At 42.7% G+C, this 25,039-nt stretch overlaps 1 long non-coding RNA gene across 1 annotated transcript in view; it reads right to left on the bottom strand.

Moving 5' to 3' along the window:
* The window catches only part of LOC129653444 (uncharacterized), a 35,099-nt gene extending 10,570 nt beyond the window's left edge, over window positions 1–24,529 (bottom strand). Inside the window, exons 1-2 of the long non-coding RNA XR_008715132.1 lie at window positions 24,484–24,529; window positions 24,136–24,294 (exon numbers count right to left, since the gene is read on the bottom strand). This is a non-coding gene — a long non-coding RNA (uncharacterized LOC129653444). The remainder of the gene's footprint in view (window positions 1–24,135; window positions 24,295–24,483) is intronic.
* Between the last annotated feature and the right edge of the window lie 510 nt (window positions 24,530–25,039).

The raw sequence follows: 25,039 nt of genomic DNA, 5'->3' as shown, positions 1-25,039 counted from the left end.
GATGCCATGATCTTCGTTTTCTGAATGTTGAGCTTTAAGCCAACTTTTTCTACTCTCCTCTTTCACTTTCATCAAGAGGCTTTTTAGTTTCTCTTCACTTTCTGCCATAAGGGTGGTGTCATCTGCATATCTGAGGCTATTGCTATTTCTCCCGGCAATCTTGATTCCAGCTTGTGCTTCTTCCAGCCCAGCGTTTCTCATGATGTACACTGCACAGAAGTTAAATAAGCAGGGTGACAATATACAGCCTTGACGTACTCCTTTTCCTATTTGGAACCAGCCTGTTGTTCCATGTTCAGTTCTAACTGTTGCTTCCTGACCTGCATATAGGTTTCTCAAGAGGCAGGTCAGGTGGTCTGGTATTCCTATCTCTTTCAGAATTTTCCACAGTTTATTGTGATCCACACAGTCAAAGGCTTTGGCATAGTCAATAAAGCAGAAGTAGATGTTTTTTCTGGAACTCTCCTACTTTTTCGATGATCCAGCGGATGTTGGCAACTTGATCTCTGGTTCCTCTGCTTTTTCTAAAACCAGCTTGAACATCTGGAAGTTCATGGTTCACATATGGTTAAAGCCTGGCTTGGAGAATTTTGAACATTACTTTACTAGAGTGTGAGATGAGTGCAATTGTGTGGTAGTCTGAGCATTCTTTGGCATTGCCTCTCTTTGGGATTGGACTGAAAACTGACCTTTTCCAGTCCTGTGGCCACTACTGAGTTTTCCAAATTTGCTGGCATATTGAGTGCAGCACTTTCACAGCATCATCTTTCAGGATTTGAAATAGCTCAACTTGAATTCCATCACCTCCACTAGCTTTGTTCGTAGGGATGCTTTCTAAAGCCCACTTGATTTCACATTCCAGGATGTCTGGCTCTAGGTCAGTGATCACACTATCGTGATTATCTGGGTCGTGAATATCTTTTTCGTACAGTTCTTCTGTGTATTCTTGCCACTCTTCTTAATATCTTCTGCTTCTGTAAGGTCCATACCATTTCTGTACTTTATCAAGACCATCTTTGCATGAAATATCCCCTTGGTATCTCTAATTTTCTTGAAGAGATCTCTAGTCTTTCCCATTCTGTTGTTTTCCTCTATTTCTTTGTATTAATGCTGAGGAAGGCTTTCTTATCTCTCCTTGCTATTCTTTGGAACTCTGCATTCAAATGGGAATATCTTTCCTTTTCTCCTTTGCTTTTTGCCTCTCTACTTTTCACAGCTATTTGTAAGGCCTCCTCAGACAGCCATTTTGCTTTTTTGCATTTCTTTTTCTTGGGGATGGTCTTGATCCCTGTCTCCTGTACAGTCACGAACCTCTGTCCATAGTTCATCAGGCACTCTATCAGATCTAGGCCCTTAAATCTATTTCTCACTTCCACTGTATAATCATAAGGGATTTGATTTAGGTCATACCTGAATGGTCTAGTCAAAAAAGCAAAAGAGTTTCAGAAAAATATCTCCTTCTGCTTTATTGACTAAGCCAAAGCTTTTGACTGTGTGGACCACAACAAACTCTGGAAAATTCTTAAAGAGATAGGAATACCAGACCACCTGACTTGCCTTGAGAAATCTGTATGCAGGTCAGGAATCAACAGTTAGAATCGGACATGGAACAACAGACTGGTTCCAAATAGGAAAAGGAGTTCGTCAAGGCTGTATATTGTCACCCTGCTTATTTAACTTATATGCAGAGTACATCATGAGAAACGCTGGGCTGGATGAAGTACAATCTGGAATCAAGACTGCCAGGAGAAATATCAATAACCTCAGATATGGAGATGACACCACCCTTATGGCAGAAAGCAAAGAAGAACTAAAGAGGCTCTTGATGAAAGTGAAAGAGGAGAGTGAAAAAGTTCGCTTAAAACTCAACGTTCAAAAAACGAAGGTCATGGCATCTGGTCCTATCACTTCATGACAAATAGATGGGGAAACAGTGGAAACAGAGACAGACTTTATTTTGGGGGCCTCCAAAATCACTGCAGATGGTGAGTGCAGCCATGTAATTAAAAGACACTTGCTCCTTGGAAGAAAAGCTAGGACCAACCTAGAGAGCATAGTAAAGAGTAGAGACATTACTTTACCAACAAAGATTCATTTAGTCAAAGCTATGGTTTTTCCAGTAGTCATGTATGGATGTGAGAATTGGACTATAAAGAAAGCTGAGCACCGAAAAATTGATGCTTTTGAACTGTGGTGTTGGAGAAGACTCTTGAGAGCCCCTTGGACTGCAAGGAGATCCAACCAGTCCATCCTAAAGGAAATCAGTCTTGAATATTCATTGGAAGCACTGATGCTGAAGCTGAAACTCCAATACTTTGGCACCTGATGCAAAGAACTGACTGATTTGAAAAGATCCTGTTGCTGGGAAAGACTGAAGGCGGGAGGAGAAGGGGACGACAGAGGATGAGATGGTTGGATGGCAGCACCCACTCAATGGACATGAGTCTGAGTAAACTCCGGGAGTTGGCTATAGATGGGGAAGCATGGTGTGCTGCAGTCCATGGGGTCGCGAAGAGTTAGACACGACTGAGCGACTGAACTGAATGAAGCCTTATGACCTGCCCAGGTGCCATTGGTGGTAAAGAACCTGACTACCAATGCAGGAGACATACGAGACTCGATCCCTAAGTCAGGAAGATCAACTGGAGGAGGAAATGACAACCCTCTCCAGTATTCTTGCCTGGAGAATCCCATGGACAGAGGAGCCTGGTGGCCTACAGTCCATAGAGTCACAAAGAGTCGGACACGAGTGAGCGACTAACCAACAATAACAACAACAATCACATATAATCTTGGTGAAGGAAGAAAATGTCTAATAAAAAAGATATAAATCAAGAAAGCTTCCAGAGTGGAAGATCTGGTATCTTACAAAGAAATGGATACCAGACTTCTCTTCAGCAGCTGTGAATGGTAGAACACTATGAAATAATTTCCTCTCCCCATTTGAGATGATATTATTAGAAACTATCAACTGTAAGAGAAGAAGTAGAAAAAGATATAAAGATATTTGGCGATTTGCAAAGCAGACTAAAAGAAAACCATAGTCCATGCAGCCATATGAAAAAGTGCATGCAGATAATCTAGGAAAACATAAGAGAGCACCTACTAAGCATGAGTGAGATACAGGAAAGAGAGCAGCAAGAGAAGCTGATAAAATAATATTTCTATACGCCTGAAATAGCAGAGGATTGATAATACAAAATTGCATTTTTTTTCTTTACCTGTCCACTCACATCAGTCTTTTCTCCAGTGTATAATATTCAGGTCGCAATGTAAATATACTTCAAATGATATTAAGAAGACGCCCATAGAAAAACAAACAAATGTGGAAGATGTACAATAGAGAATACCTATTACAAACTTTGTTAATGTAAAAATAATAACTACTGATAGCAAAATAGAAGATGGGGAAGAGGAAAAGAATGTGGTATTAAATAATAAATATTGTCTGAAAGTTGATGTACCAAGAAGTATCAGATTTCAGTTTAGTAAAGTTTACTTTGTGTAAAATGGCAATTATAATTATAAAAGACCTAAAGAGCAGAAATTGTTCAAAAGGAGTTCCTTTAGGTATGGGATTAACGGTAGGAGAAGGGAGATTTTAGAGAAGGTAGATTTTAGATTTTTCATTTTAGATCTTATTGTTTAGAGATGTTATTGTTTTTAGCCATTTGCCAGCAAAAATACCACAATGGTAACTCCTGAGCCCTCTATTGAAAATGGTTATTTTTTAAAAGCTCAGTCTTCCCTTGATTTTCGTCATTGTGCACTTGTAAAAATACTGTCTTAGGTATAAAACTTTGTTTTTATTTGTAAAATTGGATTGGATACCAGCTTTGGTAACTATGTACAGAACTGTGACCTATCTGTATGTCCAGTGGGACAGTTAAAAGTCACGCATGACGTGGGGTCATTTTTAGGGTGAGAGGTTCTCCCAGGAGGGATGTCTGGCCTCCCTGGAAATGCCCAGAGGGTGCTGCTGGTGTCTCTCTGTGATAACCCAAAACTTCCCCCGGCCCCAGATTTCCAAAATGTCTTCCACAGGGTTCATATCACCAACTTGGAGAACCACTCCTTAGAGGAGAATAAAGGGAACCAATATTTTTCCAAGAATAAGATTAAGAGTATGCCTATCTTTCATCACCTTATCTGTATAATATCTTGTGAGGAAAGTGTTATTTTACATATTTATAACATGAGAAAAAGTAAGGCACTACATAAAGGATATCTAAAAAATTTACTCTTTTTTTCAGTCATTTGACAAACGGGCCAGGAATCATTCTAGGTTCCCCAGATACAGTTAGAAAAAGGGAGATGGGGATTTCCCTGGTGGTCCAGCGGCTGAGACTCTGTGCTTTCACTGCGAGGGGAGCAAGTTCAGCCCTGGTTGGGGAACTGAGGTCCCACAAGCTGCCTGGTGCAGACAGAACAGAAAGAAAGATGAAGTCTCATTCTTGGAACCCACATGCACGCTGGGAAGACTGACACCAAACAAGTCAGTAATAAATAATGTGAAGCTGGAAAGTGATAAACTCTTGTCAGTAGCCACACTCGGATACTCCTCGTTCTGAAAGGCAGCAGGTGCCGCTTCTTGGAACAAGGGGGAAACATCTTCTGTGTTTCTTTTAATACTTACTTAATTGTAGGTCATATGTTTTAAGTGCCTTGAAATACTCAAAAAATATCTCATTCTAAATAATAACAGAATTTTCATAATTAGGGGTGGATACACTCCGAAGAATAGATGCTTTTGAACTGTGGTGCTGGAGAAGACTCTTGAGAGCCCCTTGGACTGCAAGGAGATCCAACCAGTCCATCCTAAAGGAGATCAGTCCTGAGTGTTCATTAGAAGGACTGATGCTGAAGCTGAAACTCCAATAATTTGGCTACCTCATGCGAAGTGTTGACTCATTGGAAAATACCCTGGGTGGGATTGGGGGCAGGAGGAGAAGGGGATGACAGAGGATGAGATGGTTGGATGGCATCACCAACTCGATGGACATGAGTTTGAGTAAACTCCAGGAGTTGGTGATGGACAGGGAGGCCTGGTGTGCTGTGATTCATGGGGTCGCAAACAGTCGGACACGACTGAGCGACTGAACTGAACTGACTGACACATAAATCTATATACATAGTTTATATATATTAGATGGATGTATTTCAGAAGAAAATATATATATTAGATGGCTATATTGCAGGAAAGGAAATAAACGTAAAGAAGAAGAAGAGCAGAGCTTTTAAATGTCCTGTGCCTGCCTGCATGCTAAGTCACTTCAGTCGTGTCCGACTCTTTGTGACCCCATGGACTGTAGCCCGCCAGGCCCCTCTGTCCACGGGATTCTCCAGGCAAGAATGCTGGAGTGGGTTGCCATGTCCTCCTCCAGGGGATCTTCCCAACCCAGGGATGGAACCTGGGTCTCTCTCTTACATCTCCTGCAGTGACAAGTGGGGTCTTTACCACTAGCGTTACCTGAGAAGCCCTAAATGTTTTATACTGTCCTATAAAAAAGTTTATGAGCATAGTCAGAGGTGAGTTCCATGCACAACCCTGCAAATCCCTGAGCACTTTTGAAATAGGAGGAGAAAAATACCACAAACGTTAAAAGGTGTCACTGAGGCTACTGTAACAGGAGAGTTCTCCTTGAGTTATTCTCGCTGAGCCAATTAAGCACCTACAGAGCAGGGACTGAGGGCCAGGGCTGCCCACAAGCCACCCTGGGAGACACATCCCACCAGTCTCCGCCAGAGGAGGAAGCTACGTGACGCCCAGGGAGACGAAGAGGCGGCCAATCTAACTGGGAAAGCAAGAGCCACTTCCACCGATGTGCTAAAAAGTAATGCTTTTAGTGCTTCGTTTACTTTTATTTTCAGATTCTCCCCCCAGGGTAGTAAATCATTCTCCTTTATTTGTGGCACAAAAGATTGAAAAAAGAAAAACCTATCTTAGTCATGCTCTGGGGTTAATGTTACCTTTTCCCTCTATTTTAGGTTAAGAAAAACGTCAGACATTAACTTGTAGTAATTAAAATACAAAACCGTAAATAGGAAGTTGGTTTTCGAAGGAAAATTATATATTGCCGTTAAAGCTTATTTCCAAAAAAACACAAAACTGTATTATGCCTTTCAGTGGAACCACAGAGTATGATCCATTTCAAAGAAACAAACAACATTTGAATGATCCACATACTCAAAAATCACCCTGTGTTCATTAAAAAACAAAACAAAACAAAACTTTAACCTTTTGATTTTATAATCATCTTGAACTTAACTCCTTTTCAAGGTCTTGCATAGCCCACAGGCAAATGCAAAAAAAATCTGATGGATGGGTGGCAGGGATTTTTCCTTCCAAAGAAATGGTGGATCCAGAAAACACCCCACTTTCCAGTCAAATGTTACTAGTCTTGATATCGTATGTCTTTTGTGTAGGCTTGTTTTCTTTCTTTTCAGAGCTTTCATATAAACTGAATTTTCCAGATATGTTATTATCATAATATATACTAAAGAAAAAGTGTATTACAGTCTTATTTCCAACTTTATAAAGATGTGATTTCTGCTTTGGTACACCATGCACCATCCGTGGGTGCCCCTGCTAGACAGATGTGAACAGGACACCCAGCTCAGCAGGACACCTCTCTGCCGCGTGTGGTGATGCTGCCCACGAGTGCCAGGGCCGGCTTCCTCCTTCTGTCTTCCTGGGGAGTTGCAACACTGCAGTACACGTGTACCCAGTCATGTATATCTCTAAATACCGATTTGTTTTTTATACATTGTTTTCTTTATGGGCTTCCCTGGTGGCTCAGCAGTAAAGAATCTGCCTGCAACACAGGGGATGCAGGTGAGATCCCTGGGTCAAGAAGATCCCCTGGAGGAGGAAATGGCAACCCACTCCAGCATTTCTTGCCTGGAAAATTCCACGGGCAGAGGAGCCTAGTGGGCTACAGTCCATGGGGTCGCAAAGAGTCAGATACGACTGAGTGTGCACGCACCACGCCGCAGAGTTAACTGAACATCACATAAGCACATACATGAATTATGTCCATTTTTAAAAAGCTGGTAAGAGACGTGAATTCAATGCAGTCAGAGATTAGGTTTTATACACATATATGTATATATATCTTCTTTATTTCTTTATTCACCTGTTGATGGACCCTTAGTTTGCTCCCATCTCTCGGCTCTTGTAAATAATGCTGCTATGAACATAGTGAGGACAGTATCTTTTGAATTCATGTTTTCATTTCCTTTGGGAACTATCCATAATTGGGATTGCTGGATTGTATGATCATTCTATTTTTAATTTTTTTTGAGGAAATCTCAATCCTTTTTTCCATAGTGGTTGTTCCAGCTTACAATCCCACCAACAGTGCATGAGGGTTCCCTTTTCTCCACATTCTCACCAACTCTTACTTTTTCTTGCCTCTCTGATAATAGCCATCCTGACAGGTGTGAGGTGATATCTCATTGTGGTTTTGATTTGCATTTTCCTGATGATTAGTGATGTTGAGCCTCATTTTTTAGTATGTTGGCCATCTGTATGTCTTCTTTGGGAAAACGTCTCTTCAGATCCTTTGCCTTTTTAAAATATTGAGTTTTTTATGTATTTTGGATATTAACTTGTTAGCTATATCATTCACAAATATCTTCTCCATTCAACAGGTTGCCTTTTCATTTTGTTGATAGTTTTATTCACTGTTCAAAAGTTTTTTAATTTGGTTAGGTACATCTGTTTAATTTTCCTTCTGTTGGTCCTTGTCTGAGGAACAGATAAAAAACTATTGCTAAGATCAATGTCAAAGAAAGTACTGCCTATGTTTTCTTACAGATGTTTTATGGTTACAGGTTGTACAGTTAAGTCTTTAATCCATTTTGAATTTATTTTTGTATATGGTATGAGAAAGAAGCTCAGTTTCTTTTTGCTGTTTTCCATGTAAGCTATCCAGTTTTCCCAGCACCACTTATCAAAGAGACTATCTTTCCCCCTACTGTATATTCTTGGCTCTTTTGTTGTAGATTAATTGATTGGATAAATATGGATTCATTTTTGGACTCTATTCTGATCCGTTGATCTATGATCTATCTATGCCAGTACCATACTACTTAGATTACTGTAGCTTTGTAGTATAGCTTGCAATCAGGGAGCATGAAACCTCCAGCTTGTTCTTTATTAATATTCCTTTCACTTTTCAAGATCTTTTGTGATTCCATACAATCTTAGGTTATTATTTCTAGTTCTGTGAAAAACGCCATTGGTATTTCAATAGCATGTCTGTGAGCTTTTTAATTATCTGCTCAGAGCCCATTATTAAAGACAACAAAGTCATAATATGAGACTTATTAAACAAGACAGAGGTATAAAGAGATTTCTCTTGTGACCACAAATTCCACCCAGATCCCACTCAGCCATCTGTAAACAAATACTGCTGATTATAAAAGAATCAGGTAGGAGGACACAGATGGCTAAGGAGAAACCATCCTTATGATCAGAAAAGGAACGTGGACTCCCAGTCCTGCTGACTCTGAGTCTGTATCATTGCTACATTAGAAAGAACAGCCACTGCTGCTTAGTCCCTTCAGTCGTGTCCGACTCTGTGCGACCCCATAGACTGCAGCCCACCAGGCTCCACTGTCCCTGGGATTCTCCAGGTAAGAACACTGGAGTGGGTTGCCATTTCCTTCTCCAATGCGTGAAAGTGAAAAGTGAAAGGGAAGTCGCTCAGTCGCGACCCCATGGACTGCAGTCCACCAGGCTCCTCCATCCATGGGATTTTCCAGGCAAGAGTACTGGAGTGGGGTGCCAGTGCCTTCTCCCAAGAACAGCCACTAATTTATAATAATTGGTACCTTTTCCTAAATAACTTGTAATATTCTGTTGTATATAACCCCCTTATGTTTTAATGGAACTCTATCACCAGAATAATTATTATTTTATTTAAAATATTTACATGTATCTATTTGCACCCTATACTTTTTGATCTCAGGAGAGAAAAAAGCAGGCTTTTAAAATATCCATTGAGTTTTGCTAATTTTTTGGCCCTTCAGAAATACTGTTTTATTTTAATTCCCTCTGCTCATCCTGACATTCAGTGCACACTTTCAATTAGAAACACAAAACCTCTAATTGGTAGATAATGCCTGATGCATTTATGGGTCCCATTGAGACATGGGCAAGCCCTAGAACTGCATACTCTATCTGTACAAATAGAGGTCTAACACTGAGGACTTTAATCATGGTCTGGGCCTTGTTTCTTCGTTCTCTTACAGCATCACAGAGAGTCAGACACGACTGAGTGACTTTCAGTGTTACTTTCACTTTTCACAAAACAAAAAACAGACTCACAGACCTAGAGATCAGTCTTGGGGTTGCCAAGGGAGAGGGGGTTTGGGGAAGGAGAGAGTGAGAGTTTGGGATTAGCAAATGTAAACTATTATATTTAGGATGGCTAAACAAGGTCCGAAGATCATGGCATCCGGTCCCATCACTTCATGGGAAATAGATGGGGAAACAGTGGAAACAGTGTCAGACTTTATTTTGGGGGGCTCCAAAATCACTGCAGATGGTGACTGCAGCCATGAAATTAAAAGACGCTTACTCCTTGGAAGGAAAGTTATGACCAACCTAGATAGCATATTCAAAAGCAGAGACTTTACTTTGCCAACCAAAGTCCACCTAGTCAAGGCTATGGTTTTTCCTGTGGTCATGTATGGATGTGAGAGTTGGACTGTGAAGAAGGCTGAGCGCCGAAGAATTGATGCTTTTGAACTGTGGTGTTGGAGAAGACTCTTGAGGGTCCCTTGGACTGCAAGGAGATCCAACCAGTCCATTCTGAAGGAGATCAGCCCTGGGATTTCTTTGGAAGGAATGATGCTAAAGCTGAAACTCCAGTACTTTGGCCACCTCATGCAAAGAGTTGACTCATTGGAAAAGACTCTGATACTAGGAGGGATTGGGGGCAGGAAGAGAAGGGGACGATAGAGGATGAGATGGCTGGATGGCATCACTGACTCGATGGACGTGAGTCTGAGTGAACTCTGGGGGTTGGTGATGGACAGGGAGGCCTGGCGCACTGTGATTCATGGGGTCGCAAAGAGTCAGACACGACTGAGCGACTGATCTGATCTGAAACAAGGTCCTACTGTACAAGCACAGAGAACTATATTCAATACCGTGATAAACCATAATGGAAAAGGAAAAAAAAGATGTCAGTATATGGATTAGAAAGGGACACAACTCAGTCCACAGCACTCTGGCGCAGTGTGTCAAACTGTAGGTGTTAACTAAACACAGCTTACTGTACGTCAACTGCTGCTGCTGCTAAGTCGCTTCAGTCGTGTCCGACTCTGTGCGGCCCCATAAACAGCAGCCCACCAGGCTCCTCTGTCCCTGGGATTCTCCAGGCAAGAACCCTGGAGTGGGTTGCCATTTCCTTCTCCAATGCATGCATGCATGCTAAGTTGCTTGAGTCGTGTCTGACTGTGCGACCCTATGGACAGCAGCCCACCAGGCTCCTCTGTCCACAGGATTCTCTAGGCAAGAATGCTGGAGTGGATTGCCATTTCCTTCTCCATATACAAACATAAATACTCATATATATAGTCATGTTCGACTTCACTTTTAACCCTTGACTCCTCCCCTAGTTTGGATTAAGAAGGAACTCCCTCCTACTTGGCGTGAGATCACCCCAGTTATCCTCAACTCCATTTAAATGATCTGGGAATTCACTTTTTTTCCCACCACTACTCACGGCTCCACCATCATCATCTGCCTCATGGGGGCTGATGTTATAATGCCCTTAATCTATTGAAAGACCCACATGAATTATCCTAATCCGAGAACTTATCCAGGTCAGATCTACATTGGAAAGGACTTTGGGACATTAGGCACAAGCCAAGACCACCTGAGGAACGTGGGGATGTATGGTCTCCCTGGTCACCCCGGTTGAGGCCAGTTGTCACCAAAGTTTCAGGCCGCCTTTCATCTCCTAAGCCACAGTCCTCACCAGGATCTAGGGAGATCCTCGGTGTGATGTGCAAGGGCCTCCCACCCACTTCCAGCTCCTAAAATGCTCTCACTGTGCCTCTGGCTTTACCAGCCCGCCATGGGGAAAATCCCAGATGTGGTCTCCTCTTCTCCCAATGTTTCCTTCATTTTCTTGTTTCTTCCTAAGGACACAGCTTGCCCTGTAGCCTTCTCGAGTGGTGCTGGGTTTTCTCCCACAGTCCTTCTACCACTGGGCCAAGAGTTGGTTTCCTCACAGTTTCTTATGAGTCCTCCCAGAACTTTCTCCTTTTCTCCCATAAAGAACTTCCCAGCTTTGAATCTCACATCACCAGACTCCCCCATCCTCTTCCTTCCTTGTGTCAGGCTCCCTGATGCTGTGTAATCGCTCTCATTTCTTATTGATTTTAGCTCCTGGCTCATTGCTACATTCTCACACAACTCATGCCTTCATTGTTGGAGATTTAAATCCACATAGAGGATCAGCTTCTTGAACTTTTCTCCTTCCACCACCTCATGCTCCACGCCACCTCCGTCATGACCAATGATGCAATGCTGAACTGTCATATGATCCAACAATCCCACTTCTGGGCTTATATCCGAAGGGATGAATCTGGATGTATACCTGCACTCCTATGCTCACTGCAGCATTGTTCACGATAGCCTCGCTGTGGAAAACAGCTAAATGTCCATCAGCAGATGAACAGATAAAGAAGATGTGGAATGTGTATACAATGAAATATTGTTCAGCCATGAGAAAGAAGGAAATCCTGTCATTTGCAACAACATGGAGGGACCTTGAAGATATGATGCTGAGTGAAATAAGTCAGAGAAGGGCAAGTATTGCAAAGTCCCACTCATGTAAAATCTAAAAGTCAAACTCATAGAAACAGAGAGTAGGAAAGTGGCTTCCAGGGGCTTTGAGGGTTTGGGGGGACAATAGGGAGAGGCTGGTTAAAGGGTATAAACTTTCCACTGTAAGTGAGTAAGGTCTGAGTGAAAGTGAAAGTTATGTCCTACCCTTTGTGACCGCATAGACTATACATGGAATTCTCCAGGCCAGAATACTGGAGTGGGTAGCCTTTCCCTTCTCCAGGGGATCTTCCCAACCCGGGGATCAAACCCAGGTCTCCTGCATTGCAGGCGGATTCTTTACCAGCTTGGGCCACCACGGAAGCCCAAGAATACTGGAGTGGGTAGCCTATCCCTTCTTCAGTGGATCTTCCCAACCCAGGAATTGAACCGGGGTCTCTAGCATTGCAGGGGGATTCTTTACCAGCTGAGCTACCAGAAATGAAGATCTGATGTAAAACATGGCAACTATATTTAATAACATGATATTACATAACTGAAATTTGCTGAGAATTTAAATATTACACACCCCAAAAGATAAACATGTGAGGTGATGGGTGTGTTCATTAACTAGATGATAGGAATCTTTTACAGTGTATATCAAATCCCCACAAGTAGACTTTAAATATCTTATAATTTTATTGGTCAGTTATTTTACAATAAAGCTGACCACCCCACCCCATGCCCAGCCAAAAAAAAGAAGAGGCTAGAATACTCCTCTTGGTGGGAGGGGAAGCCTGGATAGAAGGAGGAATAGAAAATCAGGGCCACTTTTTGCAATCAGCCTACTGTCTCCCTCTACAGCTCCAATTTTCCAGCCTTCTACAGCACCACCTACAATGCCATTGAGCCCACCTTTCCAGGGTAACTTCACCTTCTCGTGTCCTCACTCCCCTCCCATCTAGCCTTCACCCAGTGGTCAATCATCATTTACTTTGCATTCACGCTCAACTCCATGCTGGTTTCTTCAGTTAGATGATGGCTTGTCCAAATCACAGCTCTAGTGATAGAAGGTTCTATCCACCTCCCTGTGAACCCCACACCTATGGCTCTGTTGATGAAGTGACGGGAGAGCAACCACGCAAGGACTCTGAATTTTATGTCTTTGAAGACCATGAAGCTATTGAAGGTCCATATGCTGCTGGCGTCACGCACACATCCCTAATGCATTCACTTTGATCTCCCAGATAATTATCTCATAATTAGTTCTAACTCCAACACCGGCTCTCTTATGCCCACTCTCAGCTGGTGACTTGCTGTTTCAGAGAAGTAACAACGGAAGCAGTGAGAATTTCCTTACCCCGCCACCGCCGCCACCTCCCAGCATCTTTGTTTCCTTGTATTTCCACTTGCCTGGGAGCCATGCTGCCTGCTTCCACCCTGGACTCCATTCCTTCTCTCTCCTCTCCCATGTCATGCATGTGTCCTTCTATATTAGGTCATTCTCATCATCAGTAAAGATCTTTGGAAAAAACTTCAAAGAATCCCACTTCTCTCCCCAGTGAGCCCACTGTGTCTCCTCTCCTGTTTGTAGCAATTTCTCAAAGGTTGATTGGGTGTCCCCATCTCTGCAGGCCTGTCCTTTTCTCTTCTTTAATCACTCCATCTTACTTCACGTCTAAGAGCTTTGGGTGCAGTCAACACTTCCTCCCTGAAAGCTTCTGTTTGCTTGTCTGTCTGAACACCACTCTTCCTTCCCATCACACCCAGGGCACCTTCTCAGTCTTACTTGCCGGTTCATCTGCAATCTTTCAACCTCACAGGATGCCCCAGGGCTCAGTCATTGCATCACAGTTTTTCACTCACAGGCTTGGGAAACTCATCGGTCTCCTACTTGTCAGCACCATATACATGCTCATGAGCGCCAAATTCATCTTTTTTGTGCTTGGCCAGAAATGTATTTATCAGGTGCACTGTCTAGAGTGCTTGATTTTTCTTTGCATGATGACAAACACTATTCAAATTTGGAGAAAACACATGATCATGAATCGTTCTGATGGCTACATGAGCACATTTCCTGGTGTTAATAATATTCTTGTCCAGTGATGTCACAAAGACCATCTCTGCTACTGTGCACTTGATGAAAATTCTGTGGACTTGGTAACTAGGATGCCCAAAGAAAGGGAATAACTGTGACCCCAAATCGATATCTTTAGCCTGCATTTCTCCCTTAGACTTCCTTTTAGAACTATAAGAGGCCTTTCAAATTTAACACGCCCAGAACCAGTTCCTGGTCTCCTCCAAACCAGCCCTCCCACAGTACTTCCCACCTCAGTTAATGGCAATTCTGTCCTTGAAGTTTCTCCAGCCACAAATCTGGAAATCATCCTAGACTCCCCCCTTTCACTCACATCCCACATGTGATCCATCAGCAAGTCCTCCAGGGTCTACCTTCAAAATATACTCCAATTCCAATTTTTCTCATCAGCCTGATCCCAGCCACCATCATCTTCTGCCTGGATTATTTCTTAAAAAACTCCCAACGGACCTTCCTGCTTCTGTCTTTGCCCCCACTACAGACCACTCTCAACCCAGCAGCCAAAATGATCATCCTGTAACATAAGTCATTTCATGTCACTGCTCGGCTCAAAAGGTCTAATGTCTCTCTGCCTCACTTGAAGCAGAAGGACAGGTCCTTACAATGGCCTACAGCCCTCATAAGATCTACTGCCTCTTGGGTCCCATCCCTTAATCCTCTCTTTTTGCTTATTCTGCGCCATCTACACCGACCTTCTTACTGTTCCTCAAATACAACAAGCACATCCATGTTGTGACAGAGTGAAAAATAGCCTCAGAGATATTTGGGTCTTTGGAACCTATGGATGTGACCTTATATGGCAAAGTCATGACCCATGTGATTAAGGATTTGGAGATGAGAAGATGACCCTGGGAAAGCCAGGTGAGCCTCAAAGGCAATCACGTGCCATCACGTGGAGTCTTTTAAGAGGGAGACTGGGCCAACACACAGACAAAGAGAGGCAATTGGAGGAGGAGCGGGGGAGATTCAAAGATGCTGGGCTCAGGATGAGGGTGATGCAGCTGAAGCAGAGAAGGCCAACTGCGCCCCACCCCCGAAGCTGGAAGAAGCAAGAAAGCTTCTCCTCTGAAGCCTCTGGAGGAAGCACGACCCTGCCCACCCTTGGATTTCAGCCCATCGATACTGATGTTGGATGCCACGCCTCCAGAATAATTAGAATACATATCTGTTGTCTTAAACCAACCAGTCTGTGGTCCTTTGTTATCACAGCCATGGAAACCAGTAGGCTGTTCTCTGGACCTTCTCACTGGATGCATCTTCTGCCTAGGATGGCCTTCCACCAAGCATCGGCTCTGCTAGCTCCCACCTCCTCTGTCTTCACTCAAATATTTATAATCTCAGGGAGGCAATCTGCACCCTACTCAAAATCCATATAGTACACTCACACACATACACATACATTCTGGACTCACCATCTCCCTGAACTTTTTTCATATCCTTATTTCATTGGGAAAGACCCTGATGCTGGGAAAGATTGAGGGCAGGAGAAGGGGATGACAGAGGATGAGATGGCTGGATGGATCACCGACTCAATGGACATGAGTTTGAGTGAACTCTGGTAGATAGTGAAGGACAAGGAAGCCTGGTGTGCTGCAGTCCATGGGGTCAAAAAGAGCACGACTAAGTGACTAAACAACAAATTTTCATACATTCTATGTATTTATTTTTAGCATGTCTTCCTGTCCCCAAAATGTCAGCACTGGGAGAACAAGAATGTTTTTCTATTGTATTCTCTGCATATCATGAGCACATAGAACAGTGTGTGACACAGAGGAAGTGCTTGACAACTATTTATTGAGTGAACCTGAGGAACGTTATTTCACACCAACTGAGGAGAAAAACAGGTCTCCCATGGTCCTCAAAATCACATTCCGACTCTGAGACCTCAATCATCCCTTGTTCTAATGACACATGCAAATCTGGACTCACAGATAGCTTGGTTTAAAAGTGAAAGTCACTCAGTTGTATCTGACTCTTTGTGACCCCATGGACTATACAGCCCATGGAATTCTCCAGGCCAGAATGCTGGAGTGGGTAGCCTTTCCCTTCTCCAGGGGATCTTCCCAACCTAGGGGTCAAACCCAGGTCTCCCTCATTGCAGGAAGATTCTTTACCAGCTGAGCCACAAGAGAAGCCCAAGAAGACTAGAGTGGGTAACCTATCCCTTCTCCAGCAGATCTTCCCGACCCAGGAATCGAACTGGGGTCTCCTGCACTGCAGGCAGATTCTTCAGCAACTGAGCTAAGTTTGGTTTAAGACTCCATGAAGAGACTTTCCTGGTGGTCCAGTGGCTCAGACTCCATGCTCCCTGTGCAGGAGGTTTGGGTTCAATCCCTGATCAGGGAGCTAGATCCCACACACAGCAACTAAGTTTGCATGCCGCAACTACAGATCCCACCTGCTGCAAAAAGATTGAAGATCCCGTGTGCACAACTAAGACTCGACACAGCTAAATAAATAAACGCAAATGTATTTTTAGAAGACGCCCCAAGGAAGTTCAGATAAAGACAGAGAGCCTATGAAGCAGACAGCACGAGGCAGCCTGGGGTGTTCCCTGACTAAGTCGTGCTGGGCTTCTCTCGAGCCCCACCTCCAGGGACAGCGTTAGGAAGTCAGAATTTTCTAGAAGAGCCCTTACGTAATGCTGATGATTAGCATTCATTTTTCCCTGCCCACAGATTTTAAAATGTATGGAAGAATGTTATATTTTTTGTGATTAGCTGCAAATGTTTCTCAGCACAGCACATTATACATGCACTGTTTTTCTGCTCCCTGAAACAATCACAGCAGCTGCTTGCCCCATGTGTCCCTAGGTAGGATCATTCTCTGCGCCATCAGACCTTAGGCTACCCATGGAGACGTGTCAACACTCAACATCACCGAAGTGGGAGACTCCCTTCCTGCCCTGAAAACACCTCCAGCTTGCTCCCAAGCTCTCTCAAGACTGATTACACTGGTGCATCATGCTTAAGGAGAGCGCCACTTTCTGTGGTGAGGGGAAAGCCTGCTCTAAACAGCAGCTGAGTTTTCTGATTTACATTCATCACTTTTTAACACATGAGAATAAATTCAAAATTATAAAATGACCCATTCTGCATAAACTAACTCTGACCCATGACTCTGTCAGCCCAGCTTTTGGCCTTCACTTTAGCTCTCTCACCAACAGGAAGAGTGTGGGGTCTTCCTTCCATTTTCCAAGTGATCATTGTCTTCATGGAGAATGGAAGAGATTATTCCTGGGTCATGAGGTTCATGGCATCCAGTCCCTTCATGGCAAACAGAAGAGGAAAAATGGAAACAGTGACAGATTTTCTTTTCTTGGGCTCCAAAATCACTGTGGACAGTGACTGCAGACATGAAATTAAAAGACACTTGCTCCTTGGAGGGAAAGCTGTGACAAAGTTAGACAGCATATTAAAAGACAGAGACATCACTTTTCTGACAAAGGTCCACATAGTCAAAGCTGTGGTTTTTCCAGTAGTCATGTACAGATGTGAAAGTTGGACCATAAAGAAGGCTGAGGGCCAAAGAATTGATGCTTTTGAATTCTGGTGCTGGAGAAGACTCCTGGGAGTCCCTTGGGCAGCAAGGAGATCAAACCAGTCAATCCTGAGGGAAATCACCTTGAATATTCATTGGAAGGACTGATGCTGAAGATGAAGCTTCAATACTTTGGCCACCTGATACAAAGAGCTGACTCATTGGAAAAGACCCTGATGGTGGGAAAGATTGAAGGCAGGAGGGAAAGGGGACAACAGAGGATGAGATGGTTGGATGGTATCACAGACTCAGTGGACATGAATTTAAACAAACTCCAGGAGATGGTGAGGAACGGGTAGCTTGGTGTATGTGCTTCCGTCCACAGGGTGGCAAAGAGTCAGTCATGACTTAGTGACTGAACAACAACAGCAACTAATATTTATTGAAGGCTTACAGTGCACCAAGTATAACAGCTAATGTTTGCAATATGTAATTTAATCCTGTGTGATAGGCATTACTATTATTACTAGTATTATCTCCATTTTACTGCGGAAGAAACTACGGCATAGACAGATTAAATCTTGAGCCTGAGCTCACACTGCCCAGAAGTGACAGATCCAGGGTTCTGCTCCAGGCCTGTTTGACTCCAAGACTATCAATCACTTGACTGAATTTCCTCGCTGTGATGTACATTCAATCAAGGATGTTGTAGCTTTCAAGCCATTTCTCTTAAAGAGATGTTGTCCTGAAAATGGAGAAGAGGGCTAATTCTTCATTATTCAACTTGGGTTGCACTTCAAGAGAAATGCCAAGTGTCTGGGAACACAGAGAGGAAAGGGGGCTTTAAAGGAAAAACAGACCACAGCCATAAAGAGTCAGATGGCCAACATCTGGCTGGCTTGTGGTCGGGCTGCATGGGCTGCCGTGTGAATTACAAAGGTATGACAAATTTTCTACTCTGCTCTAATTTGGCTCAGCCAGCCTGCCTTCAGCATTTTTGGCAACCCTTCCTGCACTTGAACTAAGATGCCCTTCATGACGCAGTGTGTGGCTAAGGATTATCAGGTAGGCTTTCTGTTTTGTTTCCCAACTCACTTTGTTTATGTCCTGCAGGGGAGGGGCCTCCTAACGTCTGATGGCTCTTTACATCATATCCGCTGCTGGCTGCATGGAATGCCACTTTGTGGAAATCTCTGCAGCTATGCGGGGATTTATGTTTTGAGTCTGGTTCTGTGAGATACCTACACCTCACCTAGCTTGCCTGTCTGGGATTTGCTGAAGGCTTACAGACTCTTCGTGAGGTTTTCATCTGTTTGTTTTGTTTTCAGATTTTTTTCAGGTGGAGCACTTCTAAAGTCTTTATGGAATTTGTTACACTATTGCTTCTGTCTCCTGTTTTGGTTTTTTGGCCCTAAGGTATGTGGGATCTCAGGTCCCCACCCAGGGATGGAACCCACACCCGCTGCATCGGAAGGCAAAGTCTTAACCACTGGACCACCAGGGGAGTCCTTCCGTGAGGTTATGGATCCACGTTGCCTGCTCTGCACTGACACCCCTTCAACTCACAAGCGGGACAGACTCTTACCAGCAATTTAAGATGTCACAGCAGGTTTTAAAGGGTTGGCCAGAAAATTCGTTTGGGTTTTTCACCAGGTGACACAGTGGTAAAAAATCTGCCTGCCAATGAAGGAGACTCAGATTCAATCCTCAGATCAGAAAGATCCGCTGGAAGAGGAAATGGCAACCCCCTCCAGTATTCTCACCTGGGAAATCCTGGGGACAGAGAGGAGCCTCGAGGGCTACAGTCCGTGGGGTCACAAAGAGTGAGACCCAACTAGGTGACTGAGCAGAAGCAGCATAAAACGTGAAGCGTGGGGTTTTTTAATTATTACTCTTGTTTTTAATTTCTACTTAAGAAATAGTTCACGTGGCCATGTGGCACGAAACAAAACTGCAGAGACACTAATGATGAATCACATGGTAAGGCCATGCAATGTACTGAGCGCATGTGTTATCACGTGTAACACATGTGAGGCAACCCTGTAAGTGAGGTGGTCTTGCTACCCACGTGTTACAGATGTGAGAAGTGAGCACAGAGAGGGAAGCTAACTCCCTCGGGGCCACATAACTACGAAGAGGGACAGACAGCTTGATGGTCTGAGTCTGTCTTACGTGAAAATCACCAAGTATAACCACTGTGTTATGTAGACAATGAAAGAGATCACTTCGGACTACACTGGATCAGCAGCGGGTTAATGCTTTGAGAATCTGGACAAACGCAATAAGGGAAAACAGGGAGAAAAGTTATAAGCAGCACATTCCTTCCTAGATGAATAAAAAATAACGTTGACGAAGGCAACATACAAAGAAACAGGAGACACAGCTCTAATCCCAACACCACCAAACAAAGCTTCTACCGACGTGAACTGGGAAAACTGGTTCAGTTCCGACAGACCGGTGATTAAATGAGTTCAATCCTCCTCCACACTTAGGACGATGATTCAGCTTGCAGCTACAGTGACTGTTCTGTTTACAAAGATGCGACCCCAAATCCATTCTATGTGAACAGTCAGCTAGACTCTCTTCAGATGTCCTCCAGATCCTCCACTTCCTGTTGTTGTTCAGTCAGTTGAGTTCAGTCACTCAGTCGTATCCGACTCTTGTGACCCCATGGATTGCAGCACGCCATGCTTCTCTGTCCATCACCAACTTCGGGAGCTTGCTCAAACTCATGTCCATGGAGTGGGTGATGCCATCCAGCCATCTCATCCTCTGTCATCCCCTTCTCCTCCCGCCTTCAATCTTTCCCAGCATCAGGGTCTTTTCCAATGAGTCAGCTCTTCGCATTGGGTGGTCAAAGTATTGGAGCTTCTGCTTCAGTGTCAGTCCTTTCAGTAAATATTCAGGGTTGATTTCCTTTAGGATGGACTGGTTTGATCTCCTTGCAGTCCGAGGAACTTGTAAGAGTCTTCTCCAACACCATAGTTCAAAAGCATCGATTCTTGGGCACTCAGACTTCTTTATGGTCCAACTCTCACATCCATACATAACTACTGGAAAAACCATATCTTGAACTATATAGACCTTTGTTGGCAAAGTGATGTCTCTGCTTTTCAATATGCTGTCTAGGTTTGTCATAGCTTTTCTTCCAAGGAGCAAGCGTCTTTTAATTTCATGCCTGCAGTCACCAATGGCACACTTCCTAAATGCATTTATAACATTATTTCAGTGTTCATCCTTAGGACTCTCTTCTGAACAGCTCACTCTGAGCCCCTATCACAGCTGAACATTTTGTCTTATATGCACTTTGCTTTCAGAGATAGTTCACAGCTTCCTTGTCAAAAGGATCCTGTATTTTCTCTCAAGAAAAGAAACTCTGGAGCAAAAGGAAATGGAATATAAGGTTTTGTCATCCCTCAGTCTCTAAGCCCCTCCTCCCCTGCATTTGAGCGTCATTATTCACCAAGCACCAGCCTCCACCATAGCCAGCATCTGGGTATTTAACGACGGGAGTAGGCTGGAAAGGTGGAGATGAGGGCGTGATACAGCTGTTCTCAGTCCAGCCTTGCCCTGGAGCTCTAGAAGCCTCTTCAGGTACCTCCACAATCAACCTATTCCTGAATTGTTTTTCAGCAAAGAAGTACAGAAGAGAGCTGGGGAAACAGGGAGAGGATGAAAAAACCAGCTGGAATCTGACCTGGGAATCCATCAGAAAACATCAGGGTTTCCTCAGGCTGAGAAGAAGACAAACGTGAACTGTAGGGGTGTCTGACTGTTGAGATACAGGTTTATAGAAGCAATGAGATCCTTCCCTAAAGAGGACAGAAATTTTCAGTAAAGTGAAGACTTAAGAGGTGGAGCAAAGAAGTTATAGGCAGTTTTCACTCTTAATGTTATTCTAATACCTTAGCACAGAAAAAGAATGTGATTGTCCAGGTAATGTGGGGGGAAAAATCTGGTATCAAATGTTTCAAGGGACTTTATTTTTAATTAAAAAAAAAATGGTAATGAGAAGAAAGTGAGTAAAATCAACTTACTCAATGATTTTTATTAAAAAGAACAAATGACCCTAAATCTCCAACACCCATGAAATCTTTCTAAGATCTAAAGGATCTTTCTTGAATGCTGTATTTCTAATGTAGGTGTTCACTTCATTTTACCTGCCCATTTGTGGCTATTAATAAATTACATGAATAAGAACTTTATCTAGTGATAATAATGCTTTATTAAGCAAAATCAACCTACAATATCTCTTCTTACATTAAACAGAGATGCAGCAGAAAATTCTATGATGACCAGTGTATGGATGCAGTCTTTTTTCTAGTTGGTTTTAACACAATACTTGGAATTATTTATACAATAAAATAGACATCTGACCCTTAGTCAAGAATTTAATTCCATATTATAATGGGGAAAATTCAGGACTGACCTTCATTATTTAAATTTAGGTACTAGTATCTAAAACCATATTCCACTGTAAATTTTTTTTTAATGTTTATCAATAATTCAAGATGCACATGTATCAACCTTTTAAAGTCAAAAGTATATTTAGTGCATGCACAAATATACAAAAATATTGGATAGATATATTTCTATATGTTCATATATATGTGTAGGTAAATTATATATACTTGTATGTACTTGTATGTATGTGTGTGTGTATATATATATATACATCAAGCTAATAAAGTATGAGTTTTTTTAGGATAGTGGAATTATTCTTGTAAATTTATTTTCTTCTCTGTGCCTTATGCTAACTTCCCAAAATGAACACATATTACTTTTAAAATAAGAAAAAGGCTATTTTTAAAACATTTTAAATTATGCTTTACCTCTCATCACTAAGCTATCTTGATATTTGTTACTTAAATTATATTTTACTTACTTAAATAGCTGTGTAAACACTGGTGAAGGTAAATGACATCTGCTGTCAGAATATCTAAATATCAGATACAGTTAGTAAACAGAGAAAACGTATCTCTGACAATTCATAACATGAAACAATGCAAAGGAAGTGACAGTTTGGGGATATCCAAAAACTGCTTAACTCTCTTGGTAGGGAATTACTGTTAATAGCGAGGCTGACTAAGATGTCTGTAAACAGTGAGGCTTAAAAAAATAAATAATAGCCAAAATGATACACTGGCATTTAAAAACTATTTTTCCTATAAAAATAGGGCTCGGATGACCTTTGAGGATCTTTCTCAATGCGAATATTCTGAGCATATGCATTTACATTCAAATTCAGTTTTGCAGGCTGAATGTTTTTCTAAGAAAGCAAGTTCTGAAAATATACAATCGAATGCCATTCATTCATCTTTGCTATTTATAGTCTAACTTCTGAAATAAATGTAATTGGTGCTTTTTAGCGTTTAAGAAATAATCTGTCAGGAAAAGATTTTGTCAAAATGCACTAGAAAACAAAATGAAGGTATGACATTCTATCACTTTATTTTTAAAAAGTCCAGGAAGCTAAACAAAATGACCCAAGGAATTTAGTGGCTTCCTATGAAGATTACTGTCCCTCAGCCTAAGACAACCAATACGGAAGCTCAAGACGAAATAAAGAAAAATGACAAGTATTTGAAACTGCAAGGATACAGCAAGAGATAGAAAATAAAAGAAAATATCACTTTATCTGACATAGAATTAAAATGAGTTTTGTCATTCAAGAGATTTCCCTGGTGGCTCAGATGGTAAAAGAATCTGCATGCAATACAGAAGACCTAGGTTTGATCCCTGGGTCAGGAAGCTCCCCTGGAGAAGGGAATGGCCACCCACTCCAGTATTCTTGCCTGGAGAATCCTATGGACAAAGCTGACTGACGGGTTACAGTCCCTGTGGTCACAAAGATTCAGACACAACTGAGCAACTAACACTTTTGTTATTCAAGGGACTGTCTAAACCGTAAAGCTAAATCAGTTATGCTGTTTTATAAAAGCAAAGTCCATGGGAATATGTTACAAACTGAGTTTTGGGAAATTGTCATATTAAATGTACTAGGACAACTGAGAATTTGATGTTAAACTTGTCTTATTTTTCTAAAGAATCTCAATTTTTTTCGAATGACCAGTTTTCCAAGTGCTGGGTTTCACATAGGAGCGTCCCATCACGCGGCATTATTGTAGATCTAAAAGCTCATATAAAGTCAGGTAACAATTGGCTCCTAAAGAAGCAGGATGGTTTGTGATAGCTTTTTTCACTTTTGGGATTTAGCTTTCTTAGAGGACTTCTATGGTCTTCCAGAATAGCCCCTTAATTCTACATTATTAAAGAAACCCCTGTTCAGAACCAGTATGACGTTGGGCGTTTTAACTGTTTGAGTTTGAAACTAATTCTCATCTCTATTATTTCCATGAAAAGTAAGAAGAAGAAAAAACAGCGGACAGAGATGCTTACAATAAGCAGATTATCTCCCCCCACCGCCCCCCACCCCCGGTTGGATTTGTCATGCGGAATGCTTTTGCCTCCCTACAAACACAAAAAGGAAAGACCAGACGTTTGGAAGTTTTCTGTACACACATGTCCATGTGAAACGAGATTCTGCCAGGTCTCCTCACTTCAAAGGGAGGATTATTTCAGATAGGTCCATGTGTTACCTTTTCTAAAATGTCACAACCGTAATATTTCCAAAGGCGCCCCGACCATGCAGGAGGCATGCTTTAAACTTCCTAACATCTGCGTGAGCTGAGCTGATATTATTTTCCTTTGACAGAAAACTGAGGCTCCATGTGATGTCTGTGCTGCTAGAAGGTGACTAAACTAGCTTTACCTGCCTCCAGAAGTCATGCTCCTTCTTAAAATGTGGTCTTCAGACTCTGGATAAAAATCTCCTGATTTTTCTTTTTCTTTCTACTAATTATGCAGAGTTGGCATTTGGTCACTTCTTTTTTTGGAGTCTAGTTGCTTTGCCATGTTGTGTTCGTTTCTGCTATACAACAAAGTGAATCAGCCTCATGTAAATGCAAATCCCCTCCCTCCCAGCTCCTTCCCCATCCCAGCCCTCTAGGTCATCACAGAGCACCAGAAAGCTCCGGAGTTTTCTTAAAAGTGTGGACTCCTGCTCTCCTTCTCACCCCCTCCCCCATCCTGACCTTGACCCCTCCCGACATACACTTACATGACGGGTCTTGGTTGAGGCTCTGGAATTTTTTTCATAAGCTCCTGTCAACTGAAAGAAAACGCACAACCTAAAAGTTGAGGATTATGTTTTATCTGGCAGACAAAACTGAGGACTTAAGCCCGAGACGCAGCATCTCAGATAGCTCTGAGAGGATGCTGCAGTGAGGCAGAGAGGAGAGCCAGCCTACGTAGGAGTTTTTGCGATGAAAGCCAGGTGGTTGGAACTGCAAAGGATTGCTATTAATTAAGGAAAGCCACACATCTCAAATTAAAGAATTTAGTGCTTTTCTATAAACGGGAAGATGCGAGAGTCTGGGCTCAGTGAAGCCATGCCTTTGATGTGCACCTCAGCCCTCTGGGGCCAGTGCCACACGCTTTCTCATCCCGAGTCTTCTGAGGGTGCACTTGGAGGGTTGGGGGGTGTGGCCGAAGTGGCTGCTGCCTTGATGACTGACATCCGGTCCCATTCTGAGTTCCCTCAGGGCTCTCCATAGGGGCAACTGTAATATGATGGCTTGATGGCTGCCGTGGTTTTTGTTGACCAGTATGGCAGG

Source organism: Bubalus kerabau, chromosome 5 (genome assembly GCF_029407905.1).
Source record: "Bubalus kerabau isolate K-KA32 ecotype Philippines breed swamp buffalo chromosome 5, PCC_UOA_SB_1v2, whole genome shotgun sequence".
Lineage (NCBI taxonomy): Eukaryota > Metazoa > Chordata > Mammalia > Artiodactyla > Bovidae > Bubalus > Bubalus kerabau.
Note: the sequence above shows the minus strand (reverse complement) of the source record. Positions and strands in the feature narration are given on the sequence as shown.